The sequence below is a fragment of the Xenopus tropicalis genome, chromosome 4 (genome assembly GCF_000004195.4).
Source record: "Xenopus tropicalis strain Nigerian chromosome 4, UCB_Xtro_10.0, whole genome shotgun sequence".
Classification (NCBI taxonomy): domain Eukaryota; kingdom Metazoa; phylum Chordata; class Amphibia; order Anura; family Pipidae; genus Xenopus; species Xenopus tropicalis.
Window position 1 is genome coordinate 91899302 of NC_030680.2, and position 21344 is coordinate 91920645.

The 21344-nt window shown below is 38.6% G+C and overlaps 1 protein-coding gene and 1 long non-coding RNA gene across 2 annotated transcripts in view; one reads left to right on the forward strand and one right to left on the reverse strand.

The window, feature by feature from the left end:
- Positions 1-12487: 12487 nt before the first annotated feature.
- Positions 12488-21344, forward strand: part of slc6a9 (solute carrier family 6 member 9) — a 78659-nt gene continuing 69802 nt past the window's right edge. The window contains exon 1 of the mRNA XM_004913970.4: positions 12488-12618. The gene's annotated coding sequence lies outside the window, so the exon portion shown is untranslated. The remainder of the gene's footprint in view (positions 12619-21344) is intronic.
- On the reverse strand, positions 16471-17068 carry LOC116410426. The gene is made up of 2 exons (XR_004222390.1): positions 17036-17068; positions 16471-16983 (listed from the first exon to the last, which is right to left on the reverse strand). It is a non-coding gene; the product is annotated as an uncharacterized LOC116410426 (long non-coding RNA).

Below are 21344 nucleotides of genomic sequence, written 5' to 3' on the forward strand. Positions count from 1 at the left end.
TCTATTGGTATAATTATTGTTAAAATAATAAATTAGGAAATAAATCAGATTTTAAAAAAAGTGATTTGGCCTTTTGCTTAAGTATTAAAATCTTTTTCTAGGATGGCTCACCTACATGTTGTCTTTCTGTAAGCAAGAGAAAAGACTTGTGCCTTACTAAGTTAAGCTGGCCATACACACACCGATAGTATCATCCAAAACCTAGTTTCACGCGATATTTAGTCCACGTATAGTGGATCGATGAGACAAAAACTTTGCATATCAGTTGTCTTGTCAATTGGGCAGGTCAAAAGATTTTGATCGGGCCCCTGAATCGTCAGGTGGCGGTAGAATCCCTATTGTTTCTACCTCCAAATCTGACGATTCAGCCCTGAACATCAATGGAGGGAATGAAAAATATTTCCTGCGACAAATCTTCATTATTGATATGTGTATGACCACCTTTAGTCACCCATAGCTATTTTATTTGCTTGTGACATTTGTAACAGTCTCTGCATAAAATTAAATGTTATTTTTTAAAACAATGATAGATTGCATTATAAGATGTCTGGAGATACCTTTTTTCTAGTAACTGTGACACTAAGGGGGAGATTTATTAACCCTTTTACTGCCAGCCATTTTGGTCAAAGCGGAACTTGTATTGCCAGACAGTTTTTGAACATTTTGCACTGTTTCACTTTAGGGGCCTTTCCTCGGGGGGACTTTTAGTTTACCAAGGAAAACAATATATCGTTTTTTTCAGAACAACCTAAGCTTTCAAAATATGGTAGAATTTTTGTGTAATTCCAATTCTGTAACAAGATATAGGCTTCTAAATGTCTAAAAATGCAAAAAAAATCAAATTTTCCATAATATAATCACACATACTAGAAACAAAAATTATTTTATGCACGAATATACAACTGATTTGGAAAGTCCCATGTCTCCTGAACGTGCCAATACCAAATATATATAGTTTTATGGAGATTTCTCACTTGTATAGGTCAAAAACTCCCAGCAGTACACTACCAAATTCCCAAAGCACTGCTCCAAAAAAACTGCATACTTTGGATTTCAAGGCCAAAATTCCACTAACAGAAGGTTTATCCCAGAAAATTGTACATTTTTGGAAAGAACAGATTCTGGGGAATACAGAATAGGCACAACTGTCTGTCTACTCCAAACTATCAAGTCGCAATGCTTTCCTAAAGTTATTGGTTTTTATCAAAATTTGTGATTTTTTTTAAAAATCGCTTCAAAGCTTCTAGTCTATAGTATCTTATCTCCTACAGGTCATAAAGTAACCAAATAAAACACCCTAAATATGAATGCCTGGGGTCCACTGAACAGTTTGATGCCCAATATGTATAGGTTTACCTAAGTATGTGGCATGTAGGGGCCCCAATGTGAACATACCCCATATGAACTGTCATTTCTGTCATTTCAGCTTCTGCAAAATCAACACATTTACATCATTATATGTGGGATGAAGCTAGTAAAAAGTATGCTCACCCCAGAAAGTCATATATTTTTGGAAAGTACACATTCCCCCGAATCTAAAATGGGTACCCATGTCTTTCTACTCCAAAGTACCAAGCCGCACAGCTTTTCTAAAGTTAGCAATTTTGATGACATTTCCAAAAATCCCCTCAAAGCTTCCACTTTGAAGCATCTTATCTCCCACATAGCATTAGGTACCAAGATAAAACACCCTGAATTTGAACGCCAGGGGTCCACTGAACAGTTTGATGCCCAATATGTATAGGTTTACCTAAGTATGTGGCATGTAGGGGCCCCAATGTGAACATACCCCCATATGAACTGTCATTTCTGTCATTTCAGCTCCTGCAAAATCAACACATTTACATTATTATATGTGGGATAAAGCTACAAAAAAGTACGCTCACCCCAGAAAGTCATATATTTTGGAAAGTACACATTCCCCCGAATCTAAAATGGGTACCCATGTCTTTCTACTCCAAAGTACCAAGCCGCACAGCTTTTCTAAAGTTAGCAATTTTGATGACATTTCCAAAAATCCCCTCAAAGCTTCCAATTTGAAGCATCTTATCTCCCACATAGCATTAGGTACCAAGATAAAACACCCTGAATTTGAACACCAGGGGTCCACTGAACAGTTTGATGCCCAATATGTATAGGTTTACCCAAGTATGTGGCATGTAGGGGCCCGAATGTGAACATACCCCCATATATACTGTCATTTCTGTCATTTCAGCTTCTGCAAAATCAACACATTTACATCATTATATGTGGGATAAAGCTAGTAAAAAGTATGCTCACCCCAGAAAGTCATATATTTTTGGAAAGTACACATTCCCCCGAATCTAAAATGGGTACCTATGTCTTTCTACTCCAAAGTACCAAGCCGCACAGCTTTTCTAAAGTTAGCAATTTTGATGACATTTCCAAAAATCCCCTCAAAGCTTCCACTTTGAAGCATCTTATCTCCCACATAGCATTAGGTACCAAGATAAAACACCCTGAATTTGAACGCCAGGGGTCCACTAAACAGTTTGATGCCCAATATGTATAGGTTTACCTAAGTATGTGGCATGTAGGGGCCCCAATGTGAACATACCCCCATATGAACTGTCATTTCTGTCATTTCAGCTCCTGCAAAATCAACACATTTACATTATTATATGTGGGATAAAGCTACAAAAAAGTACGCTCACCCCAGAAAGTCATATATTTTTGGAAAGTACACATTCCCCCGAATCTAAAATGGGTACCCATGTCTTTCTACTCCAAAGTACCAAGCCGCACAGCTTTTCTAAATTTAGCAATTTTGATGACATTTCCAAAAATCCCCTCAAAGCTTCCACTTTGAAGCATCTTATCTCCCACATAGCATTAGGTACCAAGATAAAACACCCTGAATTTGAACACCAGGGGTCCACTGAACAGTTTGATGCCCAATATGTATAGGTTTACCCAAGTATGTGGCATGTAGGGGCCCGAATGTGAACATACCCCCATATATACTGTCATTTCTGTCATTTCAGCTCCTGCAAAATCAACACATTTACATCATTATATGTGAGATAAAGCTACAAAAAAGTACGCTCACCCCAGAAAGCCATATATTTTTGGAAAGTACACATTCCCCCGAATCTAAAATGGGTACCCATGTCTTTCTACTCCAAAGTACCAAGCCGCACAGCTTTTCTAAAGTTAGCAATTTTGATGACATTTCCAAAAATCCCCTCAAAGCTTCCATTTTGAAGCATCTTATCTCCCACATAGCATTAGGTACCAAGATAAAACACCCTGAATTTGAACGCCAGGGGTCCACTGAACAGTTTGATGCCCAATATGTATAGGTTTACCTAAGTATGTGGCATGTAGGGGCCCCAATGTGAACATACCCCCATATATACTGTCATTTCTGTCATTTCAGCTCCTGCAAAATCAACACATTTACATCATTATATGTGGGATAAAGCTACAAAAAAGTACGCTCACCCCAGAAAGTCATATATTTTTGGAAAGTACACATTCCCCCGAATCTAAAATGGGTACCCATGTCTTTCTACTCCAAAGTACCAAGCCGCACAGCTTTTCTAAAGTTAGCAATTTTGATGACATTTCCAAAAATCCCCTCAAAGCTTCCACTTTGCAGCATCTTATCTCCCACATAGCATTAGGTACCAAGATAAAACACCCTGAATTTGAACACCAGGGGTCCACTGAACAGTTTGATGCCCAATATGTATAGGTTTACCCAAGTATGTGGCATGTAGGGGCCCGAATGTGAACATACCCCCATATATACTGTCATTTCTGTCATTTCAGCTCCTGCAAAATCAACACATTTACATCATTATATGTGAGATAAAGCTACAAAAAAGTACGCTCACCCCAGAAAGCCATATATTTTTGGAAAGTACACATTCCCCCGAATCTAAAATGGGTACCCATGTCTTTCTACTCCAAAGTACCAAGCCGCACAGCTTTTCTAAAGTTAGCAATTTTGATGACATTTCCAAAAATCCCCTCAAAGCTTCCATTTTGAAGCATCTTATCTCCCACATAGCATTAGGTACCAAGATAAAACACCCTGAATTTGAACGCCAGGGGTCCACTGAACAGTTTGATGCCCAATATGTATAGGTTTACCTAAGTATGTGGCATGTAGGGGCCCCAATGTGAACATACCCCCATATATACTGTCATTTCTGTCATTTCAGCTCATGCAAAATCAACACATTTACATCATTATATGTGGGATAAAGCTACAAAAAAGTACGCTCACCCCAGAAAGTCATATATTTTTGGAAAGTACACATTCCCCCGAATCTAAAATGGGTACCCATGTCTTTCTACTCCAAAGTACCAAGCCGCACAGCTTTTCTAAAGTTAGCAATTTTGATGACATTTCCAAAAATCCCCTCAAAGCTTCCACTTTGCAGCATCTTATCTCCCACATAGTGTTAGGTACCAAGATAAAACACCCTAAATTTGAACGCCAGGGGTCCACTGAACAGTTTGATGCCCAATATGTATAGGTTTACCTAAGTATGTGGCATGTAGGGGCCCCAATGGGAACATACCCCCATATGATCTATCATTTCAGCTCCTGCAAAATCAACACATTTACATCCTTTATGTGGGATAATGCTACAAAAAAAGTACATTCACCCCAGAAAGCCATATATTTTTGGAAAATACACATCCCCCCGAATCTATAATGGGTAAATATTTCTTATTGCTACAAAGTACCAAGCTGTAAAGCTTTCCTAAGTTTGCAGATTTATATGACATTTTCGAAAATCGCATAAAAATGTTGCAATTTGCCGCATTTATCTCTCACAATTTCTTGATAAAGATCAGATAAAGACAAATCACCCCAAAAAGGAACACCGGAGGTCTACTGAACAGTTTGATGCCCAATATGCATAGATATACCAAAGTCTGCGGTATGTACTGAACCCAAAATGAAAATAGCGCATAAGGATTTCTCGCCTGCCAGCTCAGCTTTTGCACACAGAGCCCCCTGTCAGTGTATTATGTGCCAAAACTTCCCCTAACCATACAGTGACCCCCACAAAACCATATATTTTTGGAAAGTACACATTCTGACAAATCCAACAAGGGTAAAGAGTCCTTTCTACACCAAAGTACCAATCTGCAGAGCTTTCCTAAAGTTATTGGTTTTTATGACATTTCAGAAAATCGCCTAAAAATGTTGCAATTTGTCGCATTTATCTCACACAATTTCTTGCGTACAAAGGCAAGTCACCCCAAATAGGAACACCAGAGGCCTACTGAACAGTTTGATGCCCAATATGCATAGATATACCAAAGTCTGCAGTATGTACTGAACCCTAAATGAAAATAGCGCATAAGGATTTCTCGCCTGCCAGCTCAGCTTTTGCACACAGAGCCCCCTGTCAGTGTATTATGTGCCAAAACTTCCCCTAACCATACAGTGACCCCCACAAAACCATATATTTTTGGAAAGTACACATTCTGACAAATCCAACAAGGGTAAAGAGTCCTTTCTACACCAAAGTACCAATCTGCAGAGCTTTCCTAAAGTTATTGGTTTTTATGACATTTCAGAAAATCGCCTAAAAATGTTGCAATTTGTCGCATTTATCTCACACAATTTCTTGCGTACAAAGGCAAGTCACCCCAAATAGGAACACCAGAGGCCTACTGAACAGTTTGATGCCCAATATGCATAGATATACCAAAGTCTGCAGTATGTACTGAACCCTAAATGAAAATAGCGCATAAGGATTTCTCGCCTGCCAGCTCAGCTTTTGCACACAGAGCCCCCTGTCAGTGTATTATGTGCCAAAACTTCCCCTAACTATACAGAGACCCCCACAAAACCATATATTTTTGGAAAGTACACATTCTGACAAATCCAACAAGGGTAAAGAGTCCTTTCTACACCAAAGTACCAAGCCGCAAAGCTTTCCTAAAGTTATCGGTTTTTATGACATTTCAGAAAATCGCCTAAAAATGTTGCAATTTGCCGCATTTATCTCACACAATTTCTTGCGTACAAAGGCAAGTCACCCCAAATAGGAACACCAGAGGCCTACTGAACAGTTTGATGCCCAATATGCATAGATATACCAAAGTCTGCGGTATGTACTGAACCCTAAATGAAAATAGCGCATAAGGATTTCTCGCCTGCCAGCTCAGCTTTTGCACACAGAGCCCCCTGTCAGTGTATTATGTGCCAAAACTTCTCCTAACTATACAGATCCCCCACAAAACCATATATTTTTGGAAAGTACACATTCTGACAAATCCAACAAGGGTAAAGAGTCCTTTCTACACCAAAGTACCAATCTGCAGAGCTTTCCTAAAGTTATTGGTTTTTATGACATTTCAGAAAATTGCCTAAAAATGTTGCAATTTGTCACATTTATCTCACACAATTTCTTGCGTACAAAGGCAAATCACCCCCAATAGGAACACCAGAGGCCTACTGAACAGTTTGATGCCCAATATGCATAGATATACCAAAGTCTGCGGTATGTACTGAACCCTAAATGAAAATAGCGCATAAGGATTTCTCGCCTGCCAGCTCAGCTTTTGCACACAGAGCCCCCTGTCAGTGTATTATGTGCCAAAACTTCCCCTAACTATACAGATCCCCCACAAAACCATATATTTTTGGAAAGTACACATTCTGACAAATCCAACAAGGGTAAAGAGTCCTTTCTACACCAAAGTACCAATCTGCAGAGCTTTCCTAAAGTTATTGGTTTTTATGACATTTCAGAAAATTGCCTAAAAATGTTGCAATTTGTCGTATTTATCTCACACAATTTCTTGCGTACAAAGGCAAGTCACCCCAAATAGGAACACCAGAGGCCTACTGAACAGTTTGATGCCCAATATGCATAGATATACCAAAGTCTGCAGTATGTACTGAACCCTAAATGAAAATAGCGCATAAGGATTTCTCGCCTGCCAGCTCAGCTTTTGCACACAGAGCCCCCTGTCAGTGTATTATGTGCCAAAACTTCCCCTAACTATACAGAGACCCCCACAAAACCATATATTTTTGGAAAGTACACATTCTGACAAATCCAACAAGGGTAAAGAGTCCTTTCTACACCAAAGTACCAAGCCGCAAAGCTTTCCTAAAGTTATCGGTTTTTATGAGATTTCAGAAAATCGCCTAAAAATGTTGCAATTTGCCGCATTTATCTCACACAATTTCTTGCGTACAAAGGCAAGTCACCCCAAATAGGAACACCAGAGGCCTACTGAACAGTTTGATGCCCAATATGCATAGATATACCCAAGTCTGCGGTATGTACTGAACCCTAAATGAAAATAGCGCATAAGGATTTCTCGCCTGCCAGCTCAGCTTTTGCACACAGAGCCCCGTCAGTGTATTATGTGCAGTAACCCCCCCCTAACTATACAGTGACCCCCAGAAAACCATATATTTTTGGAAAGTACACATTCTGATGAATTCAAAATAGGTAAAGTTATTTTTGTACACCAAAGTTACACCTGGCAAAGCTACGCTAAAAACAGATCAGGAACACTTATATAGGGATAAAATGTGATAAAACCACAAAAATTGTGCAAATCAGTGAAACAACAAAATAAGTTACATGACAGTGTAATTAGTGGCCAGAATATCTGATCCAATAGTTACGCTGTCAAAATAAACAGTTTTTAGGTAAAAGAAAATAAAAACAAAGTGGTAATATGAAAAAAAAAAAAAAAAAAAAGCAAAACAAAAAAAAACCAAAGTGTTTGTGTATACATGTGTGTACATGTGTAAAAGTTGTGTGATAGTGTGTAAGTGTGTATATGAGTGTAAATAAGTGTATAAAAGTGTGAAAAATGAAAAAAAAAAATAAAATAAAATAAAATAAAAAAATGCTAAAATGTGTGCTGTAAGTGTGTGTAAATGTATGTAAGTGTGTATAAATGTATGTAAATGTGTGTATAAGTGTGTAAAAGTGTGTAAATGCAATAAAAAAAAAAAGTCCTTACCTGTTCCTGAAGACCGATCGCCTCCTTCGTCATTTGGGCCGGCGCTGGGGGAGAGGGAGGAAGCAGGAAGCAGCAGATGCGATGCGATCGCATCTGCTGCTTCCTGGAGGGTCCTGCGAGCGATCGGTTCGCAGGACCCTGATGACAGCCCCCCTGGCACATTGCCCAGGGGGGCTGTCATTGTTAGAAGCCCTCTGCAGCGGCGGCACATGCCGCCGCTGCAGAGGGCAGCGCTTAAACGCCAACGACGTATGAGACACGTCGTTGGCGTTTAAGCCCTTTTACTGCCAGCACGTATGCCATACGTGCTTGGCAGTAAAAGAGTTAAGACACGAATGCTCGGAGCGTTCGAATGAACGCTCTGAGCGTATTTTCACCAAGTTTTTCACGCTTGCACAACTTTTTCATATGCTTGTGCGACTTTTCCGTATGCTTGCGCAAATTTTTTGTAAGCTTGCGCGAAATTTATATAGTGCAATTTGTATATGCAGCACTGTACATAAGCCAGCACCATGCAGCAGTTTGGAAGTCGGAATGGAAAATCAAAAGGGAAGGACCTAAAAGAAATATCTGCAATTAAAAATAAGAATTACAATAAAACTGAACAAGCACAGTCGGAACCCTCAGCAGTTTATATTGACAAATAATTTTCCAATTTGTAGAAACTCTTGTTTCTTTATAGGCCTTTTTCGAATGGGTAGGATTTAGTGATATTGTGTCAACACTTTTCTGTTTTGAATATTTTCCAGAAAATCAGAAAACTGATAGCAACTGAAGGAAAAATATATGAAACTGATAGAAATCCTTCAAATTACTCAGTCTATATTTTGTAAATCTGCCCTGAAAGCTACATTGCCTTAGGTGTTCTGACTGAGGCAGGATAACCTAAGCCACTAAAACTTTAAAACTTGTAGATAAATTCATCTGAACTTCTGGTGTCAGAATGCTACTACAATACTGATAATTACTGATAATTGTTTCTATGGGTGTTTTAGGGGGCACTTCTCAGAATTGTTGACGGCAGGGTATTTTCTGGTATTTAGTATCCATGACAAGTAGCTCTGTGTGTCTTAAGGCAAAGCCACACAGGGCAGATTGTTGACCTGCGAATAAGTGCAGAGTGACAAAAAATTTTCTAGCATTGAATCCGCCCGTGTGCAGGGACATGCAGCCAGGCAGATTCAATGCTTCCAGCACTTACGCTTTCAAAATACTATCGATAACATCAAAAAACTTACACCAACTTCAAATTTCTCTAAAGCTGGGCATACACGGTAAGATTTGCTCATTTAACGAGGTCTTTCCACTGATATGCCCACCTAAGTTGGGAGATACTGGGGTTGGCCAATTGGTGGTCCCCATACACAGGCAGAGTTGCAAGTTGGTCTGTAGGACTTGAATGGGCAACTTAAATCTGCCCATGTTTGGCCACCTTAAGTTGTACTGGCAGATTGGTAATTTGATATTTCAAACCATTACATGAATTTACATCAAAGCATAGAAATCACTGTATTATCTTAAAACAGGGTAACGCTTTTGTGAATTTGATTTTCTCTAAATGAAAAATTAGTTAAAAAAAAAAGATCTTTTGAAAACTTTTTCTATTCAAAAGATCTTACATCTAATATATTCAAAGCCAAAACCTAATTCACTCTAACTACACTTATTAAATGATGGATATTTAGATTATACACTTGATAACTGGGAAATTTCTGCAAGATAAAACAAATTGGTGAAATGAAAAAAATGCGCACATATTGTACTTGAATAAGCATGTCCTCAAAGGAGAAGGAAAGGTAAAAACTAAGTAAGCTTAATCAGAAAGGTCTATTTAAATACAGCCATAGGCACTCACAGAAACACCTCACTGAGTTCTCTTTAAAAAGAAACAGGATTTCTTGTTTGTCTGTTTGTTTCCTTCTGCCAGAGACACACAGCTCTCTCCCCTCTCCTGCTCCCCCCTCCCTCAAGAATGCTAAGAATTCCCTCCGCCCCCTTAGGAATGTATGATCTGAGCCAATCAGAAGGAAGCTTCCTCACAGTCTTACTAACTGAGCATGTACACGGTCTTGGTCTTGGTGCAGGAGCATGGCATTATGGGAACTTTCTTTACAGAGATTAACTTTTTATTAGCCTTTCCTTCTCCTTTAAGTATACAAGTGTGCTATTTAAGTCCTTTGTAAATAAGGTTCAAAATACTAATAGCAAAGAGATAATTAAATGACCATGACAAGGGTCAAAACTTCAAAATTAATATTTATTTTGTGTGTCTAAGTGTGTGTTTGGGGCATATAGTCTGCCTAATGTACACAGCCTTTCTGCTTGGTATCCGGCAAAATCAAAGCAGCCTCCCAGAAGGTTATGATTCACTTTCTTTCTGCCTCTGCAGTTTCTCTTCACTTGTGCATGCACAGCCTCCTTTTTTTTGTGATGACATCTCCATATGGAAGACCTAGGGGGTTTCTGAAAAAACAGATATTAGATGGGAAGTAAAATTATGCCATTATGGTAAGGGATTCTGATAGATTCTCTAAAACAAGCAACTTTCCAGGCCAATATATTTATATGTACTCCATCCTAATTCAATATGTTTTTCAGAATGTTAGAGTAAAGTAATTTTGCTAGTTTAACACCACCTTTTTTGAATCTGATGTTACTCTACTGCCAGCAAAATGTTGCTAACAGCACCAAAAGATGTTTAGAACATCAGCTATACTTTGGTATGTTGTTATCCAGAGCAATTCATTAGAGTGGCCTTCTGGAATGATGATAATTTAACACCAAAGCATTCAAACCACTGTCTTCACAAAATAAATCTGTTGTGAGTTTGACATTCTTTTAACAACAGTAACATTCAAATCCCAATTTCCATTTACCCACTTTTGTGAATATTTCCATGATATAGTTTGTTTTTCAATATAGGTAATGAGGGGGTAGTGTTTTGTATCCAGGCTTGGAAGACAGGTGTTTAGACTACTGCAGAAATTATGAAAAAATAAATATTTTTAACAGCAAATTCACAGGAATACAAATATATTTGCTTTATTTTGTGGACATTCTGCTCTGCTTATTTGTAGTATATGTGCCCCATAGTAGTATATTCCCACTTTACCACTAATTTGGGATAATGCAATCCTGAAGTTTTCAGGTACTGTTGTACTACAACTTCCACAATCCCTACACAGTTTTAGGTAAATCAGTTTTTGCAAATGTGCCCCCCAAATTCTGAAGTTACCAGGTACTGTTGGACTACAACTCTCAACTCTTGAGCTGTATTAAAAGGGGTATAGATTCACGGGAGGAGGGGGTTATTCTTCCCCTTTACAGAGCACTGGTAAGGCCCCATCTAGAATATGCTGTTCAGTTTTGGTCTCCAGTGCTCGAACGGGACATTATTGAGTTAGAGAGGGTCCAGAGAAGGGCAACTAAGTTGGTAAAGGGTATGGAAAGTCTCAGTTATGAAGAAAGACTGGTCAAGTTGGGTCTGTTTACATTGGAGAAGAGGCGCTTAAGAGGTGACATGATAACTATGTATAAATATATAAGGGGAGCATATAATAACCTTTCTAATGTTTTATTTACCAGTAGGTCCTTCCAACGGACACGAGGGCACCCACTCCGTTTAGAAGAAGGGAGGTTCCATTTAAATATTCGGAAAGGATTTTTTACTGTGAGAGCTGTGAAGTTCTGAAATTCCCTCCCCGAATCAGTCGTACTGGCTGATACATTATATAACTTTAAGAAGGGGCTGGATGGATTCTTAGCAAGTGAGGGAATACAGGGTTATGGGAGATAGCTCTTAGTACAAGTTGATCCAGGGACTTGTCCGATTGCCATCTTGGAGTCAGGAAGGAATTTTTTCCCCTCTGCGGCAAATTAGAGAGGCTTCAGATGGGGTTTTTTTGCCTTCCTCTGGATCAACTAGTAGTTAGGCAGGTTAGATATAGGCATTATGGTTGAACGTGATGGACGTATGTCTTTTTTCAACCCAACTTAATATGTTACTATGTTACAATGCCTAGACAGTCTTATGTAAATCAGTTGGGCAAATCAGGTAGCTCCGTTCTTGTGAATGTGCCCCAAACTCAAAACACCTAATGTGGGGCAGCAGCACTTTCAGCATGTATAGCTCAGCATGGTTTTAAGGAGTTTGTTTCATTACACTGTGAGCAGCTAAGGTTGCCAGGGGATTATGTGAGCAGCAAGTTATAGTTCATCATTCACTTTAGGGCACAAGTTACCAAGTACTGTTAAACTGCGACTCTCACAATCTCTAAGCCTTTGGTAAACGTAGAGAGCTAAAAACCAGGTAGGAGGTGTTTTTTATTAATACCAAAACACCTAATATGAGTACATGGCATGATTAAATGGAGTACAAATAGCTGGGCCATGCAATATAAGATTAATAAAAGTATCAATTTTCCCTTTCCCTTTGCTAACACTTCAAACCCTGAGAGAGAAATTCAGAGGAGTGTGGAACAGCCGAAAAAGGAATGGGGAGGAACAGCGAGTGAGGGGGCCGGCCCTGGGCTGGATGATGCAACCACAGGCTCAAGAAAACCCTCTCACGCTGACAGGTCAGGGCTACTGAAAGTCTTGCCTTGTGGGAGTGCGGGGTCCCATCGGCTCAGCAGCACGGTAAGGGGCTCATATAATGTCTCACATAATGTCAGTGTTATACATATCTGTGGTACACTTGTGTCTTTGTACAATGAAAGAGGATTCCAAAAGTAGAAGTTATAGGAGATGTGGTAACAATCTGCTGCAGCACTGTCTCTCTCTCTCTCAAACTTCTGCTGGGGCTTCTATTGATTTTCTGTGCAACAGGCTTGGTGGCTTAAGCTGTGCCAACACAATGAAACTCTGTGTGAAAGTCTTTTAAACTCACATTACATCACTTACAGATTCTGAAAACTGTGTGGATTTAGTGAGATAGATCCTCATGGAAAATGGAAAATTTGCAACAATCTGATCATTTGGGTTCACTGTCTTATTGGTGGCTGTGGCAGATGCTTCTTTTTGTATTTGGCGTCGTAGTCAGTACAGCATCCCCCCTTACACACATTGTCTTACGTAAATACGTAGATACATACTCGTTTGCATAAAATGTGTGTGTTTGTTTACAGTACAATGAAAATAAATTACCAATAATTGGTAGGAGAGGTATGTTACTATACTACAGGTAAGGGCAATGTGTTTCTGCTGTAGGTGCCTTCTGAGGAATACCTGCCTGACTGGGTATCATTGGGCCCTGATATGAATGTTTGAATGTCAGCAGTGGGAGAGCTGTGCATGTGGTTCTACCCTCCCAACCTGTGGCTTCCAGCTGTGCTGCAGATAAGGAGTGACAGTGACCTGTATTGACAAGTATAATTAGCAGCATTCCAAATACTGGGTGGAGTTTGGTGTGTTCTACTATCTGGTTTCCCCTGATACCATTCAGGGATATTTAGCATTCTGCAACCCTCCAGCTGCTATTGAACTCATGCCAAGTGCTGGAGGGCTGCCGGAGGTGGAATATCAGTGAATCAAATCAGAAGTGGAGTTGTGGGATAACTGGTGTCTTGTATCCCTACAACTAGAAATATTGAACAGATTGACCACTGGTGAAACTGGTGTAGGGGGCAGCGAGTCTGGCTCCTTGTGTGATATGTTTGTTAAATACATTTTATTTTTGCATATACAAAGAAAAGTCAACATATTGCTGAGGTGTATTTATGATTTCTGCTCTCACTACAGTTCCTCAACAGCTCCAGGGTGCCTGTAAGCTTATCCTGATTAGCAGGACTTCAAGGAAAATGTTAGCCACAATATGCCTCTAAAATTAGCTTACAGTCCAGTACATTTAAAAATAAAGTCATATTATATTATAACACTAACTGAAAAATATGGTTGTGCATGTCATGAATGTGTTGCCTTATATTGTTTATTTCTGACAGAGCAGCATGTGGCCTCTCTCTGTACATTTCCATAACATAAGTGGGCGGGGTTATTGAGCAGAACACGTGGCAGCTGATGTAACTGACACTACAACAGGCTTACATGGAGACGCACTGCTGTTTGATGGGGTAGTTAATGTATCTCTAAATCAACATCTGTGTCCTTGTATATGATGGGAGACAGTAGATTTTACCAGCTGTAAATTGATTTGTAAAGAAGATGTAGTATTTTCTTAGTAAAAACTTTGTTTATACTTTTTTATATTGTTTAAACGCTTGTTTTAATATGAAATACACACAGACAGCATTAACTCACAGGGTTTTCAATCTGGAAACTTTATGCAGATGTATTTTTCCTAATGTTTGAGAGAAAAGATAAAATACATATCGGTAAATATTGCCCCTTTACATTATTTACATTGTGCCACCATTTTGTGATTCTCTTGGTGTCACTCATTGATCACCTGACAGAAAAAGCTGCAGGTTTTGTAACTTTAACAGGAAGTAGTGTAGGAGAAAGTGTGTTTACTGGCTGATGTAACCTAGCATGTATGTGTACTTGTGTGTAAGCACAGTGCCTCTTACGAGCCAGAGGGCTTTTATATAATATATTTTAATAGAGGGCTGAAATAGTCAGGGGTAAAGTTCCTCTCTAACTTTAAGTGAGAGAGGCATTACACTGAGGGGCCTTCATACATTCCACACGCATGACTTTCTCTGATTTAAAAATAATGTGTGACAAAACATAACTTTTCTCCTCCTGCTTTTGCAAACATTCAGTCATTTTTTTTACAGTCTAGCACAGGTAATGTGTTAATTCTCTGTATGTCATATTTCTGTCTCCATAATAACCTCCTTCAGCCAAACTTTATCACCTAAAAATGCAGCAATTGTGTACAAAAAAAAACATAAATTTGGGACCTTTTTGTTCAGAACAAATGAATTTGTCAAACATTATTGAACAATGAGACTAGTTTATTATTAGCAGATGAAACCAGTGATAAATGCATGGTAAACCACTATCCCCATACTGGTTGTGCCTAGATAGCCAAGAACCCAGTGTAAAGTTTAAAGGGCATAAAGTACAGGGTTCCCTTTTTTTGCATTACACCCTAAACTCGCAAAATGTTTTTGTTCAAAAATAGCAATTTGTCCTGCCTGCTATTTTATTGTCACAGTTTACTAAATAACTTTGCAGCACAATTATACTCAGTTCTGTATGAAAAAGCTGAACTGTGGAAAAAATGTGATGTTATAAAGTCATATTTTTAGACATCCTTTTGGAGCCAGTAAGGTTTGTAACATGGGATACTGGTATATTGTATAGCATATACAATATACTGTATTAGAAATGCCCAGATATAAAACCGAATCTAATGAAATCAGCAGTTACTTATAGTACTAAACTGAAATGGCGGTAAAATGTTTAATATGTTCATAGCATATAATTGTTAAAATTATGTAAGATAAAATGGCTAGGTGCTTTGCTAAATCTTATCTCAGGGGACGTAACAGTGGGAAAATAAAATGTTGTTACATTTCTTTGGCAGCAATAACAGATGTGTAGCAATTTCTGGAAAGCTGATAACCTATATAGCCTGTGGGAAATGCACCAACTAGATAGCCCTACTGAGTCATACTACATACTACAGTCCCAAGTTTTTTTGTTTGTCTATCTATCTATCTATCTATCTATCTATCTATCTATTTTTCCATCTATTATATAACTGGAACTGCAACACACAGAATGCCTCAAACAGCCATTTGTTTTGGTCTTTTATCAACATTTTTTTTCAGGGGGGCCAAGGCATATGTTCTTTCTGCCCTAATGTTAGACCTGCCCTAAGCAAAGGAAGGAGTTTCTTAAGATAGGATCATGGAATTCCTTGCCTACAGATGTTTAGAATGACTTCTTGTGATAAGTGACACTTGTTTTTTTTCCTCTGTTCAACCATTAATAAAGGCCAACACCTGTGCTAAAGATGGGTATGCAAATGCTGCCCTCGAAGTGAGGGAAAATGGTGAAAGTTATTTCCTTAAGTATACAGATATATTACTGTCCAATTTCATATTTGTCTTGCTAAAATGTTGTCCTTTCTAATATTAGCAGCATCGTTAGTAGCAATGCTCTCTCATAGTGGTGGGATCCGTAGTTGATATGATCAGGGCACTGTCTATGTGGCATCTGTTTAATCCAAAAGCATGACTTTTCATTTGGGTACTTTAGTTTGGTAGCAAAGGTATACTCTAAACTCCATTGGTTATGATATGTAAATAGCTGCATAATGTGCTGTCTCTCTATAAATAAATAATTAAGTCAAATTAACTGAGCGCATTCTACTGACATCTTTATTAGCAGTGAATTGATAAGCTAGGTCAGCCGTTAACATCATAGGTATTTCTACAGCTGTTCTTTTTCTCTTAGTATATGCCCTGTTCATTTTTCTCTCGCTCCTTCCATGACATTATTTGTTGTACTGTACTGTTTATCTATGTACATATACAAAGATTAGAATATTTATCATGTATGTATGTACTTTTTTTTTTAATATACTGAGGTATTCTACAACAAATTGTATTTACTGTTCCATTTGATATAGAATATTGTTTTAGCAGACCTTACTTTTGCAATGTTTTCAGATACACTGCTCCCAAATTAGTTAAATTTGAAGACATAGTCATGAACTGCTTGTTTAACCACTGTTAATTAGTAATTTTTACCTATTCCCCAATATTTTCTAGTTAAAGGGTACCTCAAGGCCAATTTATGAGTTTTCCCATGGGTTTAAACCCAAATTAAGGGGCGAATTAAGTCCGAATTTCGGAACATTAAAAAGCACAATGGGAAAAATTCTGATTAAATCCGATAATTTCTGATGTGCAGTAATAGCGCAAAAGTTTTGGATCGTGGTCGTGCGAAAATATCGTGGTACGATCTGAAAGTTCAGAAATTTTCATATCCGAACAATCGGAAACAGCGCAAAAAACGTTGAACTCTGACTTTGAACCAGTTCATATTTTTGGAAGCCTCCCATAGGACTCAATGGCACTCTGCAGCTCCAACCTGGCCCAAGGAAAGTCTCCCATAGGGCTCAATGGCACTCTGCAGCTCCAACCTGGCCCAAGGAAAGTCATGATACCGAAGCTTAAATGAATAATGAAACTTTTGTACTCGTGACAAATACGATTTTGTCGCACATTACCACAAAGTACGAAGTTCTAAAACTTAGAAAAAATACAAATTTTTATCATTCGGACACAATCGTACTTTAATGAATAGGCCCCTAAGTGTTTTGTATGAATCTGGATGTACATTAACCCTGCAAAGCTACAGAAATGCTTCTCAAAAGGTTCTGTTCCACGTATAGACACCCTTGTTAATGTATAAACACACCCAGAGTCCTCAGGGGCTCTCAACACACATGCAATAAACACTTATACAGGGCTTGTATGGCTTAGAATGGAGTGCAATCTGCTACAGAACAGTGTGACAAGCAAGAAAGGGGAGTCTATTTTTCTCCAGATATGGGAAAGCTTTGGGGATGTATTTGTGGTGTCAGAAATGTGTATTCATGTTTGATACTGCCCACTGCTCTATGGATCAAAACAAACAAGGTTCACTATCCAGACACTGTTTATGTTAATAACCAGTACAGTACGTGCTATCTTAAATAAGATCCCATTAAGTCAGAAACTGCTCTCAGCTTACAAGAAGAAGAGTGTTATGGACTCTTAAAGTCAACTAAAAAAAGCCAGTGTTGAGCAATATGTGCAGCAAGTTCAACATCTGCTATCAAGCCTGGCATTGCAAAGGGTCCGGCTAAAAGCAAGCAACCAATTACCCCATGTTTTCTTCCAAATCTTGTATTTTTGGCTATAGCAGTTATAACAGTGGTGGTTTTCTGACTATTTTTGCTCAAGCCAAGCCAAACTTGCAGTTGAACATCTTATAAACTGTTCTTTTTCTATTGGTAAGGGTTTATTTAAGAAAATTTAAAAAAAAATGTTCACTCCAACTAGGCTAGACTCTCACTGCTTTACAACTCACCAAGAAGGGCAAGCAATGCAGTTTGCAAACCACTGGACTGTGGTTTGCAGAGGACCTTGCAGGATGCATTAGGCAGGGTTCAGGGAAAGAGTGCAGTCTGGTAATATGTGATATTCCATCAGATTTAGAAAACTGATTTTAGCGACTACTTGTCCTTGAAAAAAGTGCATTGCATGGATGAATATGAATCAGTAGATATAGATGTGCTATTCTTTTCAGCATGGTGATGCAGTGGTTAATACTGCTGCCTTGCAATGTTGCGGTTTTAGTTTCTGTTCTACCCGGGGCATGCTCTACAAGGGGTTTATATGTTCTCCTTGTGTGGGTTTCCTCCAGGTGCTACAGTTTCCTCAAACACTCAAAAAATATACAGGATTAAGGATAAAATTAACCATAGTATGGGTGAATGTAATAGGGATCTAGACTGTAAACTCTGCTGGGGCAGGGACTGATGTGAGTAATGTATGATCTCTGTGAAGAACTGTGTTCGGCAGTGCTGTATTCATGAGGGATAAGCTAGGGAACCTTGTATGTGCCTCCACCCACCCCCTAAATTGGGCATCATTCAGACACACAAGTTAGGAAGCTTACATTGGCACAGGGTGCCCACATACATACATATATATATATATATATATATATATATATATATATATATATATATATATATATATATATATATATATAGATATATAGTCCAAACAGAGGTAGCACACCATTCCACAGGGGTTGATACCTGGGTGCTCCTGCAAAAAATAATATATATATATATATATATATATATATGAACAGCCAACGTTACGTTTCGGTCCCCATTGGGACCTTTCTCAAGGGTCTTGAGAAAGGTCCCGATGGGGACCGAAACGTAACGTTGGCTGTTCATGCGTTTTTAATACACAATTGATTGTTTTTGGAATATAACTCGGTGTTGCTGGTCTTTTTTGGATATTTAAATCATTTACCTTGCACCCGAGCTAAGAGCTGAAGCAGAGTGCCACCCTGGGTTCGCTATATATATATATGTATATATATATATGTATAAAGCCCTGCATGTTTTGTCAGTTCCTGGTATTTGTCTCTGACAGCTGACTAATTCCTGCTGACTAATTCTAGTTCTTTGCTGCAGGAGCGTTATGGTTGTTCTGCTACATTGCTTTAACGAACTTAAAGCAGAAAGTCAATATGTACAGTTTGTGTATATGTAGCACTGATCATACAGTGCAGTTAATTCATACAAGCATGTGTACATTGCATTATATTACTGTTAGATGTCTCTTGATCATTTGTAAATGTTGTTACTGCTGTGCTATGCAAAATTATTATATTCAGTGATTGTTTCTAAGCAGTGATTGGCATGTTTTGTGGTGTCTGTGTCAAACTCCACATGCATCTGGGAAATCTCTACCTTGCAATGTGAGCATGAAATGGTATCCACTAGGATATGTTTTCCTTAGTCTGTACTCAGCCACCTCCAGCAGAGTTGCATTAAATGTCCTCACCTTGGGTGGCCCTAAATCATTCCCTGTCTTAGGGAGTCAAAATTTGAAATAGTTAACCTAGGTCTTCCCACAATGGTATTGTGTAATGACTTTTCATTGGTACACCACGGTTGTTTTTGATAATGTGCATCCACGGTTGTTTTTGATAATGTACAGATATCAACCACAAATTAATACAAAATTTATGAAATAGAATATATTGTACTATTTAGGAACCTGCGCAGCAGCCATAGAGAGATCAAAGACCGGGAACCAGCAGCAAAAAAATCTTAGTATAGGATCCCTTATCCGGAAACCTGTTATGCAGAAATTCTGAATTACGGAAAGGCCATCTCCCATAGACTCCATTATAAGCAAATAATTCTAATTTTTACAAATGAATTTCCTTTTTCTCTGTAATAATAAAACAGAACCTAATAAAACAGAACTAATAAATGTTAATATTTAAGAAGCAGAATGGTGTCATTCCTTGTTTAGTTGGCACTAGCAGTTGGCACTTTTTCTGATTGCAAAAAGTAGTGGATACAACAGATTACAAACTGGCAGATAAAGCACAACCACGTTATTTATTAGGATGTTTTTTATGCATTTGATGTATGTTTGAGAGGCAGATTTGAGCGCATCTAAATGCATCAGATAATTGATTCCATTATATTCTGCCTGGTGTACTCATGAGCATTTAGAGCATTTTTATGGCATTTGTGTTTTCGACACTTCCTATATTTTTTCAGAAGCCAATAGCATAGAAGGCTGCATTTAAAACGGACAAAAACACAGTTTTTATGCACTCACTAAGCGTTTCTAAACATTTCTCTTTTTTTTTTAAATCCTAATAAACTGATTTCCATTAATGTCCTACATTTACTAATAAGTCTGAACTGAAAAGTTAAGAAAATTCTGAATTTTTCAACTTGTCGGGTCAAAAATCCGAAAAGTTTTGAAGCAAAAGAAGGTTCATACAGGGAAGGGACATCTGCCATTGACCTTGGCAAATTTTAGCTAGCCACTTGTCATATTCAGATTTTTAGCTGTTTTGATGCATATTAAAATGTTAGTTAATGGCCCCCTTGGTGTGCCATAGGGCAGCTATTTTTGCTTCATAAATGGGTCAGGAACCAATTAGAGTCCCAGGGCTGTTTAGGAGAGGTCTCAGTAACGGCCTTTGATAAGGTGAAATATCCTGACACAATAAGCAATAACAATTAAAATAAGGAATATAGCTGATGATTCTAAACCAATTCTGGTTCCTGAATATGACTCTCAAACAATATCTGGATACCATGATTAAAGAGAAAGCCTGAACCATGAGTATTAGCATAACATAGGTGCCTTGTGTCATGTGGGAGCAGTAAGGCTCCCCATAGAAAAGTCTGGTTGAAATCCACATTTGAGGGAAACCCTTCCCAGTAGGGGGTAATTCACAAATATCCCCTAACGACACAACCAGGACTGTGGAAAGGTGACAACATAAACAACTTCATCAGACAATGCGGGACCAGCCCGTTGGGGCAGGAAGCTGGGGTCTTTGATCTGTTGATCAAAGAGAGGCAAAGTGTGGGCCTAGGAACAGCAGGGGGGGTGCAGCTATCAGAAAATATGGATTATAGAAATGGATCCATATCTCCGCTGCTTTAGGGTCCACATCCTCATACATCACATAGGATTTATGAGGAGGCCCCAGGCTTCCCAATGATACCAAACAGGGGCAGCCTATACCCCTCTCTGAGCAGGAATGGGTTCTGGGGGACTGGGACATGAGACCCCCCTCATGTTTGGTATCATTTTGATCGCCCATATATAGGTTAAAACAATTCCATACTTTCATAATAATATTGAATACTGGCAAGTACCAATATTATATGAAAAGAAACTGGCATG